We start from the raw sequence: 16,915 nt of genomic DNA, 5'->3' as shown, positions 1-16,915 counted from the left end.
CCAGAATTATTTTTGTTTTTCTTTGACGTTGAAGTTTTCTTTTGCAAAACACAACATACCTACAAGATGGCCAAAACTAAAAATGGCCTGGGAAGTTGAAAGGAACGCAGAATGACAAAGAACACATGAAGAACAGCATTCCTCGGCGGAAAGTGGTAGAAGACAAATTATCAGCTCTCTTACAAGATAACAAACAAAAGAGCTTCCTGCCCGGGCATCACTGCTGGCAGTAGCCCCCCAAGCAGGATAGATAGGTTGTGAATTGACATGAAACTTCAGAACTCTAATCGAAAGAAAACAACACTGTGGGTCATCAACAGAAAACACGATCATTTAGTTGAACTAAGCTGAAGTGTTGTCAAAACTAGACTTGAAGATTGGGTACCACCAGCTCGGAATACCTCCAAAATCAAGATACATGAGCACATTTTTCACACACCCAGGGTTTATTCTGCTACAAAATACTAAACTTTGGCACATCCTCTGCATTCATAATGAATCAAACAAAAAACAAAACAAAAACTATTGTACTAGGCCTGGCAATATTTCAGATAGTGTAAGAGCTTAGACAATAATGAGGGAGGGGGAGAAGAAGAGAAGGTACAGCCAGGGACAGAAAAGAGGAATAGATAGACAATCAGAATGAGGATGGTGAACAGAAGTAAAGCCCAACGTAATTCAAATGTCCAGGAGCATACATACAAATGGAAGCGATGCAGATCACACCACAATTCAAAAGTCCCTAATGCAATCCGTTAGAAAAGGCATTGCAGATTGTGGAGGCAGCGGGATCAGTGCTACCGGATCAGGCAGATGAAGGCAAGAGAGAAAAATGTTCGCAGCCCTGCCAAGGTGGCTGGAAGCAAGGGAGGCAGCAGAAGGCGGGTGAGAGGTGAAGGACAACTCATAGCCTCAATACGACATGTGGGGGTGTGTAGTAGAGGGCACCAGATACAGCCAGACTGGGACCATAATTGCTGCAAAGTGTGAAACCATTCCATCACAAGCAAGGTGAGCCACTTAAAAGGATCTTGTAAGTTGAAGAAGAGACAGTAATGCTAAAGTAATCAAAGAAAACAACAGAGTTTGAGACTGAAAGGACAAGAGAGACTGTGGATTCTGAACCTGCAAAATGGAGTCCTCCGTGGGATAATGAAGGGGTTTAACCATGAAGAGTGGTACGCTGACCAAGGAGACTTATAGAAGTATAATGAGCAAACAGAACACGAAGAAGGAAGATGTTGTGTCCCTTGTAGGGATCTGAAGATTAAAGAATTGGGTTTGTCCATGTAGGGACCCTGTGGGAAGTGCATTTAGGAAGGAGTTAAAAAGGCTTCTCTACACAATGAGCTGTACCTGCATTGGCTTGTACCAAAATGATACATAAACTGAGGGAGTTGCTTACTCCTACAGAGTTCTGGAGTTCCCTTAATAGGGATGAAGAAATACTATTCCTCTGTGCATGACATGCCCACCAGAACGAGGTATGCTCTTACTACCCAAAAACATTCTATATGGGATGATAAGCTGTGAGAGTCTCCCCAGGACACCTTGGGACAATTCCTAGGTGGTACCCACTTTCACAAGCCCTTGTAAGAGAGTACAAAGATCTAGCTTATTGCAAAATGCTTCCTGAAGCAAACACTCCATTCTTCCCAACTACTGAAGACTATGGAAAGCCTCCTGGTATTTTGGGACGCTCTCAAGGTTTATGGATTGGGAACATGCATATTAAGGAACCCAGAGTGTTCATGTAAATTAGATAAGTGAATGGATCTATAGAGTGCAAACTGAAAATATTGGAAACTAAATTTAAAAGTGCAGGGAATGAGTGCTGTTTGCCAAAACTGAGAGGCGAGCAAGTCCACCAACTGGCACAGCAAAAAGTTACATTTAAGTCTATGGTGGGAATTATGTGGCGATATGGAGAGATGGAATAGCAAGGTACAGCATTACCATGGTTGAGCCATAAGGTGAGCATCAAGTACCCATGGATTAAGTCAAGAGGACATGGTTGAATGAGGACTAAAGAGAATAGTTGGGCAGATCTTTCAGTGTGGAGGAAATCAAAGAGCCCAGAGAGGACTCTGTGTCCAGGCCAGATGACCAAATGGCCATATTTTACAAATAGTAGGTCTCAATCTTTTACCCAAAATTCTTACTAGTTTGCTAAGCGCCCATACCCGGGGGGAGGAGTGGCTACAATGATTCACTAGAGAGGTGCAAGTTTCTGAAGCCATGAAAAGACAAATAATCCTGTTCCTCAAACAGGCCACGCTACATTCTCAACTTCAGTAACAGGGTTCTACTTAAGGTTCTGATCTGCAAGCTTGCGTCTCCTATGGGATATCTTGCCATCTCAAGCCAATCAGAATTGATCCCAGATCTATATACGTAATACAACCTACACAGAATATTCACAATAAAAAACATTTTAATCCTGTCTTCTCAGCAGACACAGTTCTATTAGGTGCAGAAAAATCATTCAGTTGCTAGAGTGGCTGTTTATATTTTCAGTGCTACAGAGTCTGGGAGATGGGTTCATTTCAATGATAAAGCTATTTGTGAGGTACCGGAAGCATGGCTAAGACATAAGGGTGGCATGTTTTTGGGTACATACCTTCATTGATTATTAGTACCCCGGCGAGAGACAATCAGAATGCAACAAGCATTCTGATTGGCTCTCGCCAGGTCCCTACCCGGCCGGGAATCCCTCTGTCGGTATTCCACGGCCTTTGTCCCCGGCGGGGGCGTGGCAGCCCCTCAACCAATGATGAGGCTCGAAGCGGGGCTTGAATTGAAGGTACATTTTTTAAATTAAGGCTCTCAAAGTTATACATTTCTGTCATTTGATTACAAAGAGTTATCAGTGTTTCTGTAAAATATATATTTTGCTTCTTTACTTGTAAAAAGACAGCTGCTGTTGCCTGAACTACTAAATTTCGTTTGCCTCTTAAGAACCATCCCCGAATCATTGCTAGAGTGAGCCTGGACTAATATTAACTAGATACCACTCACCCTGAACCTCTAGAGGGAATTAAAAGCATTTTAGCATATTTTTCACTTCATTGCCAGCACATATAAAAGCATTTAAGCATATTTTTCACTTCATTGCCAGCACATATAAAAGCATTTTGGGCCTGTGTTTCAAACTTCTGTAGTCTAAGCTTGCTGGGGTGAACTGAATTACATTTGATTGCATCTCTGAGAACTGTGTGCTTTCCTTCCATTTCCTTGCATTGCATAAAGGGGGGAGGGGATTGCCAGAGAAAAGTGATTACATTGTTTTGTTGAAATCATATTGAGTATTTTCTGTATTGCATTTTCATTCAACATTACATCCATCTGAACTTATATAAAGCATTCTCTACCACCTTATTCTTCTGTTCCTATTCACAAGTGTGCTAGTGCCAGACTATCCATTATTGATTACTGCTCAGATTCAGTGTGATATTCAATTATTAATTTATTATAAAGCGTGATATATATATATATTTATTGTTTAAATTATCAAATAAACCTTTAAACTTGCAAAACAGAACTACTTCTTGGCTCAGTGGGGTCAGGGGGATTCCAAGAGAGGGGTGTTATACAGGGGTAGTCATCCAGAACGCATGAACTGGACGTAAAGATATATCAATAAGGGTTTCCATTCAGTATCCCAGACTAGGCATTGACTTAGCTGTAGTGTTGAATTGAATCCTCTTACAAATTGGGGGCTCGAGCGGGACGTTTGGGTTAGATCTATCACTTGTGCAGATTAATACAGTGTGCCAGCTGACCAGATACACATATCCGGTCGGATCACCACGCTGTGTTAGGCTGTAAAGCACTCCTCAAATGAACGCTCTAAGGAAAAGGTCTGTTTTGCAAAAATAAAACACAAACTTCTGTAAGTCAGGAAGGAACTCAAATTCCAGAATGACGACCTTAGTAGACATGAAAATAGCCAGAGAGCACTTCTTACATAAGCTATTTGTGAGAGGTGAGTGGACTCATCAGGACCAGACGGTCTGGTTGCAAGCAATCGCACCACAGATCACGGAAACAGGGTCAGATATATGGAGAGACCAGGGTCCCCTACATGTGGCCCTGAGTGAACTATACATGGCTCCTAAAGCTAAGGATGAACAAGACAAGATGGTTAGGGTAGCGGCATATTTATATTTACATATGGGAGCCATGCAGGACAAATGTGCTGAAGGCCAAGATCTGGCGAGTAGGCAACTGCTGGCATTACAGAAGGCCCAATCTGATCTGGACTCTTCTGAGCAGAGGCTGCAGAGGAGCCAGGAGTCAGAAAATGATAGTAGGCAGTATATCATTAAAATAAACGAGGACATGGATATACTGCAACAGGAAAAGGCTGACCAGGATACTAGACAGCACCAAGACAGTTTGGACTCCTTACTGCAGAGCCAGAAAAAGCTGGAGCAACAATTAGACTTTAACAGGGCATGCACGGAGCAGGTAGCCACCCTGCAAAGTCATCTAGATAGAGTGAAGGCAGAGAGCAACAAGCTGATTTTGAAAGACCTGGATACCCAGGCAGAGTTTGATGAAGAACGCCAGAAAGCTGGTGCCTTTCAAAGGCAGAGGGACGACCTGGCGGCACAAATGCAGGCTCTTAGTCAGGAAAGAGACGCCTTAGGCCAGGAAGTTTGCCATTTAAAAAGAAAAACAGAAGAAAATCACTTGGCCCTCCAGAGGCTGGGTGACCTCCAAAGAACTTGTTAGAACACACCAGGAGGGTGGAGGATGCTCTGGCAAGAAAGGAGCAGGCCAATAGGGACACAGCTCAGGAGGTAACCCTCCTGCAGCAAAGACTGGCCCAGTGCTCCAGGACCAAACAGGAGGCACAGAGAGAGAATGAGGCTCTCTGCCAGCACAATGATAGACTCCCACAACAGATAGCGATGCAGGAGAGACTGATAGAGTCTAGTAAGGCCTTAACTGAGGAACTGAAGGCGCAGGCTCTTGCATTGCAAAAGGGAGCAGGGGCGGATAGAGATGAGGTTCGCTGGGAAAGAGAAACTCCTGAGCATAACCCCAGGAGCCCTAGTACCAGAGGCCTTTATCTCTCTCAGTCCCTGGACTCTGCCACCCCCATGTCCCCTGGCGCACATGAGCACAGGGCCACAGGGATGGCAGATTACTATCCAGCCAGAAGCATGGGGCTCATAAGCCAGTACCACCCAGGAATGGAGGGGCGGGCATCCGGGTATGGGCACCCAAGCACAGTGCAATTTGATGGGGAACCCCAGGTGAGTAGGCCCATTAAGGGCATCCTGAAAACCTCTGCCCAGTTAGGTCAGTGGGGGGGTACCCATCAAATCCTGGCAGCAAGGAGGGATCTGAAGACTCCTCTGAGCGGTACAGGACACAGGAGACCAGGTCCCCACATTCTGCCAGCCATTCCCAGGCTCGCAGAATCCGGGAAAACCTGGAAGAACAGACGGGAACCTCTGGGAGCAGTGCCTCTGAGTCAGAAGATGAATGGACCAGGGTTACCCGGACCAAAAGGGCCAATAAGACAAAAAGGGCCTTGCTTAAGGACCCCTTAAAGCAGATTAAGGCAATCAGGAGCGTCATCACGCCTTATCATAAGAACGCCAAGTATTCTGTTTGGGAGCACTTAGAGTTGTTTGAGCAAATGATGGAGACTTTCCATTTGAAAGACAGCCAAAGCTGTATTCAATATGTAAAGTGGACCTTCTCCCCGGAATACTCCAGTTTCTTTGCGGGGCTGGAGGACCAAAATCATTTAAGGTGGTCCACCTATAAGGCGGCCATCTTGAAACATTTTTCTACTCATAGAAATCCTCAAGAGGCTCGCAAGGCAGCCTACAATTTACAATGTGGGGAGGATCAGGCCCCACAAGAATTTGTGCAGGAGTTAAAGCGTGCTTTTGCACAGACCACAAGAAGGGTGCGCACGGAGCGCAGAGAATTTATTAATACGTTTTTCCATGCCTTGCCCAAATACATAATGACCCAGCTCGTGAGGGATTTTCACGAGAAAAGATCTTTAGACTGGGTCATTGAACAAGCCACCCGCATCTACGAGGTGCAGAAACCGGTGGAAAACAAAAACCAGCCCAAAAACCCCAAAACTAACAGCACCCCTGCTGCTGCTAAGGTGGCAGAGGTAAAGGTTGCCCCCGTTTTGGATTTGGAGATGGGGGGGCCTAAAAACCTACCTGCACCTAATAATGCTAGGCCCAGAAGATCCTCGGGCCAGTCACAGACAGGGAGCCAAGGAGGCAGCCCCACAAATGGGGTCCCTCGCTCTCCTGACTATGTAAGTCCCCGTTACAAGGGAAGTCGACCCATCCTGGGTTATGTGTGGACTCCTCCAGCCCAAGGGGCGGGATCCAGCCAAGCACCTAACCCAGGGAACTTCCCTCCTAACTTCCCACCGGAGGGCAGAAATTCACTAAACCCTGGGCAGAACGTCTTCCCCAGGTATCCACCCAACTTCCAGCCCCAAAATCATCCATCCTTCTTTCCCCAATTCCCTGAGCCCAGACAACCTAATCCGGGAGAGGGGAGGCCAAGAGTGGAGGGGTACTACCAGAGAAGGGATAGCTACCCTTCCCGGGATCAGCCCAGGGGAGAAAACAGGGCCCCGATTCAGCCTGAGCGGGTTTCCCAGTTAGAGCGCCAGGTTCAAAACATGGCGCGGGATCTGGGTCACATACTGAGGGCTCAGCAGAACCCTCAGATCGGCATGCCGGCGCAGAACGCACCCAACTCTGGACCTTGTGCTCCAGAACAATGATGGGGGCAGCACCCCGATAACTCACCGGTTCCCAGGGAGGAGGCACAAAGGGAAGGGGGGTGTAAAGCCTTGGAGGAAGCTTCCTTCCTCACTTGTAAACAGCCCCTGGAAAACCAGGAACCGGAAACAAAATCTCTTGCCCCTGAAAGTCTGCCTCCTAAGGAGCAGAGGGGGGGTAGGAGAAACAAAAGACCCAACCAGACTCAGTTTGAGGAGGAGGTACAGATCTTCCAATTTGAGGGAGAGGGATCCTCAGAGGATCCTGGGAAAAGGATCTTCTCCTTCAGAGAGGGGGGGAACTCCTCCCAAAGAAAAATGGGTGCCTAGGGATGCAAATCCAGACTGGGGAGATGTGGAGACTGAGCTACCGCCGCCCACCATCTCATCCCAGAACCAACAGCAAGAAAATCCCCTGGTTCAAACCCATCCTGATGACTGCCTCCAAAAAGGGGGGGCGGACCAGAACCGGAGCCAGGGGAACCAACAATGGCTCTGATCTCCAGTTGCCAACTTTTTCTTTCAGATTTCCAAGGCTCTCCACAGGATTCTGCCCAAATCTCTTCGCTAGCGATGTCCAAAACTAGAAAGTTAGCCCACCAGTTGTCCAAAAATGTGCATTATCTGTGCCCCCTTGAAGAGAAGGAGGGAAGATACTATGCCCCGGTACAAGTACAGGGGCAGGGTACAATTTTGGCACTGGTGGACACTGGATCTCAAGCTACCCTTCTGTCCAGAAGGGCCTTTGACGAACTGAATGCAGGAAGGGGAGAGAATTACCAAATTCCTCTCACCTCTCTTCCTGGACAACTGCAGAACTTTGACGGGAAGGAAATTCCTGTTGAGGGGACTGCAGACTTGGACATTAAGATCGGGCGACACAAAGTGAAACACCCGGTCATAGTAGTGACTCCAGAGGGCACCCCTTGTTTACTGGGGAATGACCTCCTGAGGAGGTTGTCACCCCTAATAGATTGCATAAACAAGGTCCTCTGGACCCAGACTAGCCGACCAATAAAATTAAAACAGAGTGTCAACCATGTTAGTTTAAACGGCACCTGCCACATGGTTGAACAAAAATCTGACCAAGTAGAATTTCACTTCCAGAACAACCAAATTCCAGACGTGACAGTAATAGCAGTAGGACAACAGACTGGTGATGGGGGGTCCTCTCTATTTCTGAAAATCAACCTTCCTTCCAGTCTAAAGTGGTACTCCACGCTGGAAGGAAACACTCTGAGATTCTATACTAATCCACAATCAGAAACTCCCACTCCTATAGTCCAGAAAGATGTGAAATCAGCTCAGAGCCTGGCTGATATTCAGCAAATTGGAGAGCAGTTGTTCATCCCTGTCCAATTAAATGATGGGAAGGACTCTGTTCTCGCTCGAGTGTGTGTGAACAACGGTAAGAGCTTCATCAGCGAAGCCATGTTCCGCCAACTCCCAAAAGATCCAGCCATTCCCACATTCAAACTGATAGACGAATGGGAAATTGTCCTGGAAGCACCTAATTCCAAACAGCCCCTGCCAAGCAGGTGTATGCTCAAAATCTCCATTGGCAACAAGAGCATAGTCCATAATTGTTGGGTCGTGCGAGACGTCACTGCCGCCTTTTACTTAGGCAGTGACATTCTCAATCGCTTTGCCATTAGTTTGGACCTAATAAACTTCAAAGCTTGGTCCCGATTAGCAGATAATCCCATGGTCTTTGATGATCCAGAAAAAGCATTTAGGTCAGCTCAATTGCTACCTTATGCAGTTGAAATTCAGATTAAAGAGGAAGTCACCATCCCAGAAAGGACCCGACAATTCTCCCTGGAAGTGAAAGTTAAAAGAGGACAATATTTGCAAAACCCTGCTGCTTACATACATCTAAACGCTTCTCTCCAACAGCAAGGGTTGGGGGTAAACCCAACTCCATTAGTCAACATAGAACATGACACCATTCCAATAGAGGTGGATAACAGCAACTTAAAGAGTATTACTCTAGCCGCAGGCACCATTATTGGAATGGCGGTTGATAACCGACATTTTTCCATAGATTTAGGTAATGTACTGTTAGGGCCAATCCCCAAGGACTGCTTTGACAGTGACAGTGATGACAATACAACACCAGACAGGATTTTTACCTGGCATGGGGGGAACTTCCTGGTGTACACTTCTTGCCCTTATGGTAAGGAAGATGTGACTTGTGACTTCAGGAGGGATGAGGTGATTTTCCAGGTCCATGAGGGCTGCCTTACCCACCTGAAGTCTCCAGTCCAAATCAGCACTCTGACCAGGGACTTCTCCACCCAGCTGGAGGAGGCCGCTGAAATAGCCAAAACAGAAGTCTTTCCAGGCTTCAGGCAGATGGTGGAAGAGAGAGTCATCCTAGCTGATGCCTGTGTGACTCTGGAACAAAAGCAAAAGTTGAAACAAGTTTTCTTGGATTTCCAAGATCTCTTTGCGGTAGACTCATATGACTGTGGACGCACCGACATCCACACAACAACAATCCCCACGGACCCTGGCATGACTCCAGTGTTTGTGAAGCACTATCACTTGCCTCTCGCATCAATGGAGTCCCTTACTGAAATAATTAAGAACCTTGAGTCCAGGGGAATATTCCGTCCCATCCACAGCACCTTCAATAATCTGGTGCTGGGAATATTAAAGCCAAACGGCCAGTGGAGACTCTGCACCGACCTCAGGGAGCTCAACAAACGGGTCCATACTTCCCGATGGCCTCTGCCCTACATTGACCAAGGGCTGGCCCAGATCCAGGGGTCACAGGTTTTCACTGCAATAGACCTGACCAATGGATACTGGACCGTGCCGGTCAGTAGGGAGGACCAATACAAGCTGGCTTTTACCTTTGGGGGCCAGCAGTATACATGGACCCGGACTCCCTTCGGATACCTGAACTCCGGCAATGAATTCAACATTTTCCTACATAAGGCCATGCCCGACCTGGGTGTGAGGGGTAACCTGGCTTATGTAGATGATGTCCTCATCAAAAGTTCATCTGTGGGGGAACACATAGCGGAGATCCGTTATGTTCTGACCCAGTTGAGGGCCGCCGGAGCAAAACTTTCCTTTCAGAAAGCACAGTGGTGTAGAACCCGTGTTAATTTCTTGGGGCATGAGATTACTCCTCAGGGTCTCTGTCCCCAGGAAAAGAAAGTGGAAGCACTTCAGAAACTGAAAGACCCCGCAACTCTGCGGGAACTAAGGAGCCTCCTTGGACTGACTAATTACAGCAGAAAGTTCATTGAGGGCTACGCAGAGATCACCAGACCCCTGATTCAGCTCCTGAAGGGGGGGGTCAAGTGGGAATGGGGTCCAGAACAAGCCGAGGCAGTAAGACAACTCAAAAGAAGCCTCTCACAAGCGCCCTGCCTAGCTTACCCTGTCAGAAACAAGGAGTTCTTCCTGGAGACGGGGTTCTCTAATACGTGCTTGACAGCAGTATTATACCAAAAGCATGACAAGGTCAATAAAGTAATCTCCTATGCGAGCAAAACTTTATCCTCTGTGGAGGAAAAATTCAACGATTGTGAGAAGGCACTCCTGGCAACGGTGTGGGCATTGAAGAATTACCGCCCGTTTATCCAGGGGGAACACATCATAATGGAGACTCCACACCAGCCTCTGCAATATCTCCAAAGTGACAGAATCCGGGCCGGAAATGTGAGTAATTCCCAAATTACTTCCTGGATTCTGTCAATGCAAGGCTTTCCTGTGGAGGTCAGATATGGCCAAAACAAGAAGAGTCCCCTCGCGCAAGGTCTGGCTGACTTGCATGATTGTGCCAGAGAAAACTGTCTCGAGGAGGAAAGTCTAAAAATAAAGGACAACATGGGGGCATACCTTAATTCCCCCCACAAAGTCTTTGAAGAAGACAAGTGTGAGGGAATGCCCACTGTATATGTGGATGGATGCTCTTACCATGTTGACAACAACGGGGAGAAAGAACTGGTGGCCGGCGTAGGGAATGCATGGGTGAATGAGTCCCCAGAACCCTCCGCTGGATACAAAATTGGTCCCCGAAGTAGTCAGGTGGCAGAATTGATGGCTGTGCATCAGGCCATCCTCACTGCTGTCCAGCATCAACTCCACGAACTGGTCATAATCACAGATTCGGATTATGTACGGAACGGGTTCGCTGAGCACCTGGTTAATTGGAAAGCCAGAGGCATGTTATGTGCTAACAACAAACCCTTGAAACATGGGAAGTTGATCCAAAACATTGATGATCTGGTCACCTCGAATGAGATGACCATCTATTGGAAAAAGATCAAGGGTTATTCCAAAGTAGAGGGACCAGACAAAACTGGAAATGACTTGGCTGATCAGCTGGCCAAAACCGGGGCCATCCAAGGGGATCTAATTGAGATTGAGTCCCTGTTGGGGGAAATCCAGGTCACTGCTATCACTAGGTCCCAGACTAATGCTCACGATGATCTTTCAATTGCACAATGGAGTAAGGAGACCCCTGATGCTGATTTGATTACAGCTCAGAAGGGGGATCCAATTATTGGTAAGTTTTACCAACACCTCGAGGACCCTGAGAACTTTCCCCTGACGGATACCGATTACACTGGGAAAGAGGACCTAAGAGTGTTGATGAAATGTCCAAAAATGTTCCGAATCCAAGACGGTTTGCTGGTAAGGAAATCCAAAGCTGGCCACGATCAGTGGGTGGTTCCTACCTCATTCCGAAGCCTGATAAGTCACGCCTATGATGCGGCCACCGCCAGTCATAGGGGGTTTCACACGACATTGGAAATCTTAAGAGAGGTTGCATACTGGCCACACATGGGGCAGGACCTCGACCAATACTTGAAGGGGTGTCTTGTGTGTGCACAATTTCAGCCATCATCCCTCACGCACCATGCGCCTCTCCAAAAGAGGGGGATGACACTGCCATGGTCAGATTTACAAATCGACTTTGTAGGCCCCGTGATTCGCTCTGCTAGGGGGAATAAGTACATGTTGACTGTGACATGCTTGTTTACCAAGTGGGTGGAATGTCTCCCAGCCCCAAATTGCAAGGCAGAAACTGCAGCTGCCCTGATGATTAACCACATCTTTCCCCGTTTCGGTCTACCTCAAAGGATTGAGTCAGACAGGGGAAGCCACTTCACCAGTGAAGTAATGACAATGATGTGGGAGATACTGGGGGTCAAAAGGAAGTTGCATATTGCTTACCTGCCAGCTTCTTCTGGGGCAGTAGAGAGATATAACCAAACCATTGTGAGCATATTAAAGAAGTTTGTGGCAGATTCTGGGCCAAGTTGGGATATCCGATTACCTCTGGTCCTAATGGCCATCAGATTTACCCCTTCATCTGCAACCAAAATGTCACCATTTGAGTTGATGAGTGGGTGCAAGATGGTGCTTCCTCAGCATTTGCTCTACAGGACCCAAGAGCAGACACTGATAAATGCCTCCACAACTCATGAGTATGTGGAGAATTTAAGGAAACACCTTCAACATGCTTTTGCTTATGCTCAGCGGAATCTATAAAGATCAGCTGATAGCATGAAGACCCACTATGACCTGAAAACTTCCAGGAAGGAATATCAGGTGGGGGACCGGGTCTATCTAAACAATTTCCAAAGGAACCAGGCCAAACAGCGAGAATTTTTGCCTACATGGAAGGGACCCTTTGAGATTATAGACAAAATCTCCCCTGTGGCCTACAAGATCCGCATCCCCAAAGGCGGTTTGGCAGAGGGGGAAGACAAGTGGGTCCACATAAACCAGTTGAAGTGTTGCCATCCCAGGCACACTCTGCAACAACTGGAGGAATCCTCTGGAATCCTAGAGGGTACTGTCTCAGATTAATTCAGTTCTAACTTAAAATATCCTACATATCGCCTATCAAATTCTGAGTTTCTCAATGTGGGTGTTTTCGTTTTTGAATGCAAAAAGAAATGTGCATGTTCATATGTTTTGACTATAAATGTATATGCCACCCCACTATACCAATGGTGGGGGAGAAATGTCCATGAATAGGTATTGCCGCTCTTCCTTTGTCGCCCTGGGAGAAAGAAAACCTGTAGACTGGCCAAGGAGGACGATCCGGAGACTGGGAGGATGATCCGGAGACCGGGAGCAGAGACGCAAGGGGCCCAGTGTACCGCCCAATATTCCCATCAGGACCGGCGAGGAGAACCGATCGATCAGTACCGGATGGAGGAAAAGATGCTGAACTGTGCCATTTGCAGAATTGGAAGAAGATTATGCGGACAGACCAGTGCGTGGGTCAAAACCCTTGTGCACCCGACTCCCCATCGACTCAAATTCAAAGGGCAGTCACGTGGGGGGATCTGTTGGGTGTCCTGACCCCCGTTTGAGCTATCATGCTGCAACATTTGGTGCTGTGGGCTTAGAAAATCCAAGATGGCCAAAAAGCCCCAAGTGCACCAGAATCCAGGAGAACCACGCAGTTTGTGCGCACACCCAAAATGGTTACCTAACTTGCCACCCACCAGTGTAAAGAAAGATCTTTGTTAACAAAATCCACTGTTACTGATGTCAAAAAGTTGCTGAAATCGTGGTTCATTGGACCACTTTAAAGATTCAACCCTTTTGTGGGGTTCCACATAACCATTTTACTGTAAGGAGCCCCATCAAAACAATGTTAAGCAGGGATTTACTACCATGTAAGAACCATTCCCGTTTAGAATGCATTAATCCAAGAAAGATCCCAAAATTGCATGCAGTACCAACAAAATCCTCAAGGCGGCGCTAGCGGTCTAAACTCTGACAGGAGAACTGAGTGCAGTTGCTGACAAAGGGATTTGACTCAGCTGACTTCAAAGGCTGCATTTTAATTAAAAATTAGCCACCTGCTGTTCCCAGAGGCCCGAAGCCTGGGAAACCCTCTCACCTCCAGAGATTCACACCAGGAGTTAGAATCTCACATGACCTCTTGATTGATAGAAGGCAGACTGGCTGGGAGCCTCCTGGAGACCACACAATAGGCTCTTGCAATTGAAAAGGATATGTTGATTTTGACTGTTTCCTGTCAACAAAGGCCTGCCTGCCAGAAGACACATGTGACTGACCCACCCAAGTCTTGGAGGCGGACTCCAACACTCTGAGAACTAAATTGAAAGCAAAATATATATTTTACAGAAACACTGATAACTCTTTGTAATCAAATGACAGAAATATATAACTTTGAGAGCCTTAATTTAAAAAATGTACCTTCAATTCAAGCCCAAACTCCAATTTGTGTGATGTTCTGGGGGCAAACTAGCAGTTAAGAGGGTATTACTTAAAATGTCTGCATGTGAAAAGTCTGATACTTCATCAATCAATGCCTGCATGCCTTGCACACATTTGGGTAAATTTGAGTAAGAATCTGATATTGGTAACTTGACCAAAAAGTGAAATATGTTGCCATTTCTTAATGCAAGCTCCCAGGAAGAGCAGATTTGGACAGGGTATACCTCCTGTGATATGTGATGGGTGCATGTAATTTTAAACAAATGTGTACCTGTGCAAATATGTCTTTTGGGTCAACATATAGATTGTGTGTAATTTGACAGGGGTGGGTTCTCTGTATCATAAACAGACCTCATCATGATGACACTTCATTTCATTCCCCCAATCAAGGGGAAGACAAGGAAGTGGCCAATGACAAGTGGAGAGGGGTAGGGCCTAGGAAGCTAGCCTTTCCACCCATTTTCAAAACACATAAAAGCAGACAGTCAGGACAGATAGGGACATTCAATTCCATTTGCTGCGGAGCATGCTGCCAGACCATACAACATCCAGAGATCCAAACTTCAAATCCATCAATCTCCAGAATCCAGAGAGGCTAGACCAGCAGAGCAGAGCTGACCCAGACCGCTGTTAGCAGAACCAGAGAGCTGACCCAGATCACTGTGAAGAGACCCAGACCAGACCGGAGTCCAGTCCAAAACCTGACCAGATCCGTGGCGAGGCCTAATTCAAAAATATATTGTGAGTACCTAGCAGAACTGTGCAGAACCAATCTCTTAGTTAAAATAATATAATTCAATCTATTTTAATCTAAGTAGAACTGCCTAAAAGCTGTCACCTGTCATTTTCTAGCTGCTAGCTGTCACTTGTCACTTTGAACTTTTAAAATTTCAAATCTGAAAAACGACCTTTACCATATTGCTCATATCTCCGTGACCGTTTGTCTTAGAGACTTGCAGTAACTTTCCTCTGAAAGCTGGGAATCTTGGCTTTTCCACAAACCTAGAACCGCATTCCTATTCCATACACTTTTGCAGCAATCGCGAAAAACGCACTCGCGAATTTTGCCGCGATTTGCGATTTGGCCCGATTTCTTTATTTGTAAAAAGACAGCTGCTGTTGCCTGAACTACTAAATTTCGTTTGCCTCTTAAGAACCATCCCTGAATCATTGCTAGAGTGAGCCTGGACTAATATTAACTAGATACCACTCATCCTGAACCTCTAGAGGGAATTAAAAGCATTTTAGCATATTTTTCACTTCATTGCCAGCACATATAAAAGCATTTTAGCATATTTTTCACTTCATTGCCAGCACATATAAAAGCATTTTGGGCCTGTGTTTCAAACTTCTGTAGTCTAAGCTTGCTGGGGTGAACTGAATTACATTTGATTGCATCTCTGAGAACTGTGTGCTTTCCTTCCATTTCCTTGCATTGCATAAAGGGGGGAGGGGATTGCCAGAGAAAAGTGATTACATTGTTTTGTTGAAATCATATTGAGTATTTTCTGTATTGCATTTTCATTCAACATTACATCCATCTGAACTTATATAAAGCATTCTCTACCACCTTATTCTTCTGTTCCTATTCACAAGTGTGCTAGTGCCAGACTATCCATTATTGATTACTGCTCAGATTCAGTGTGATATTCAATTATTAATTTATTATAAAGCGTGATATATATATATATATATTGTTTAAATTATCAAATAAACCTTTAAACTTGCAAAACAGAACTACTTCTTGGCTCAGTGGGGTCAGGGGGATTCCAAGAGAGGGGTGTTATATAGGGGTAGTCATCCAGAACGCATGAACTGGACGTAAAGATATATCAATAAGGGTTTCCATTCAGTATCCCAGACTAGGCATTGACTTAGCTGTAGTGTTGAATTGAATCCTCTTACATGTTGCAGTAGTCATCTCTTTACTTTCCCATGCTCCCTTTTCCATCCGGTTTTCCTCGTTGCCAATTGTTGTAAATACCCTCCATTGATGTGTCAGTCCACTCACAGACCAGCTGCAGAACCATGATGGATTCCAGGTGACTTTATTATACATATATGGGATACATTACTCACCGTATTCGTATTTCTGATGCTTGTATCTGCTTAGATTCACATGTTTGTTTTTCGAAACTCGAAAAAGGGTGTCGACACAGGGCGTGGCAGTAATACTATCCCTAGTGTGACGTCCACTGTACCCATGATCCCTCACGCATCTAGGACCCTCAGTTTGTATTTTTTCTGACATGAGGTAGCATGAGGAGTAGCGCGAGTACAGATAATCCAAGCAGATAGATAGAAAGGTAAGACTACAAGCATCCATGCGCCTTCTCTCAGAGGGGAGGAAGGGTGGGTCGCATGTGAATCTAAGCAGATACAAGCATCAGAAAATACGATTACGGTGAATAATGTATCCCTTCTGAGACTTGTGGAATCTGCTTAGATAACATGCTGTGCATAGATTAGCGAGCAGTACCTGAAGAAGGAGGTGGGATGTGTAAAGGGTCATGAGCAAATAAATGTCTTAGAACCGCTTGTCCCACTTGTGTATCTGTCTTGGAATGAGTGTCAATGCAGTAGTGCTGAGTAAAAGTGTGAATAGAGCTCCAAGTAGCTGCTTTGCAAATGGTGTCAAGGGGTACATTTGCAATGAAAGCCAGAGTGGCCCCAATACCTCTTGTAGAGTGGGCCCTAGCTGTGAAAGGCAGAGTTTTTTCAGAAAGTGAGTAACACAGCTGGATACAGTTAATAATCCACTTAGAGATGGCACCTTTAGAGACGTGATCCCCCCTCTCTGCCTGTAGCTACGAGACAAACATCTGATCTGTTTTCCTTAGCGGTCTGGTCTTGTTTACATAGTAGAGGACCGCCCTACGCACATCTAGAGTGTGTAGTTTCACCTCAGCCGAG

General features: G+C 46.0%; 1 protein-coding gene across 1 annotated transcript in view; it reads right to left on the bottom strand.

Moving 5' to 3' along the window:
• The window catches only part of SSH1 (slingshot protein phosphatase 1), a 1,301,854-nt gene that overhangs the window by 296,073 nt on the left and 988,866 nt on the right, over positions 1 to 16,915 (bottom strand). The gene's annotated exons all lie outside the window — the stretch shown is intronic.

The sequence above is a fragment of the Ambystoma mexicanum genome, chromosome 10 (assembly GCF_040938575.1).
Source record: "Ambystoma mexicanum isolate Mex_15411 chromosome 10, UKY_AmexF1_1, whole genome shotgun sequence".
Lineage (NCBI taxonomy): Eukaryota > Metazoa > Chordata > Amphibia > Caudata > Ambystomatidae > Ambystoma > Ambystoma mexicanum.
This window is presented reverse-complemented; position numbering and strand designations above follow the sequence as displayed.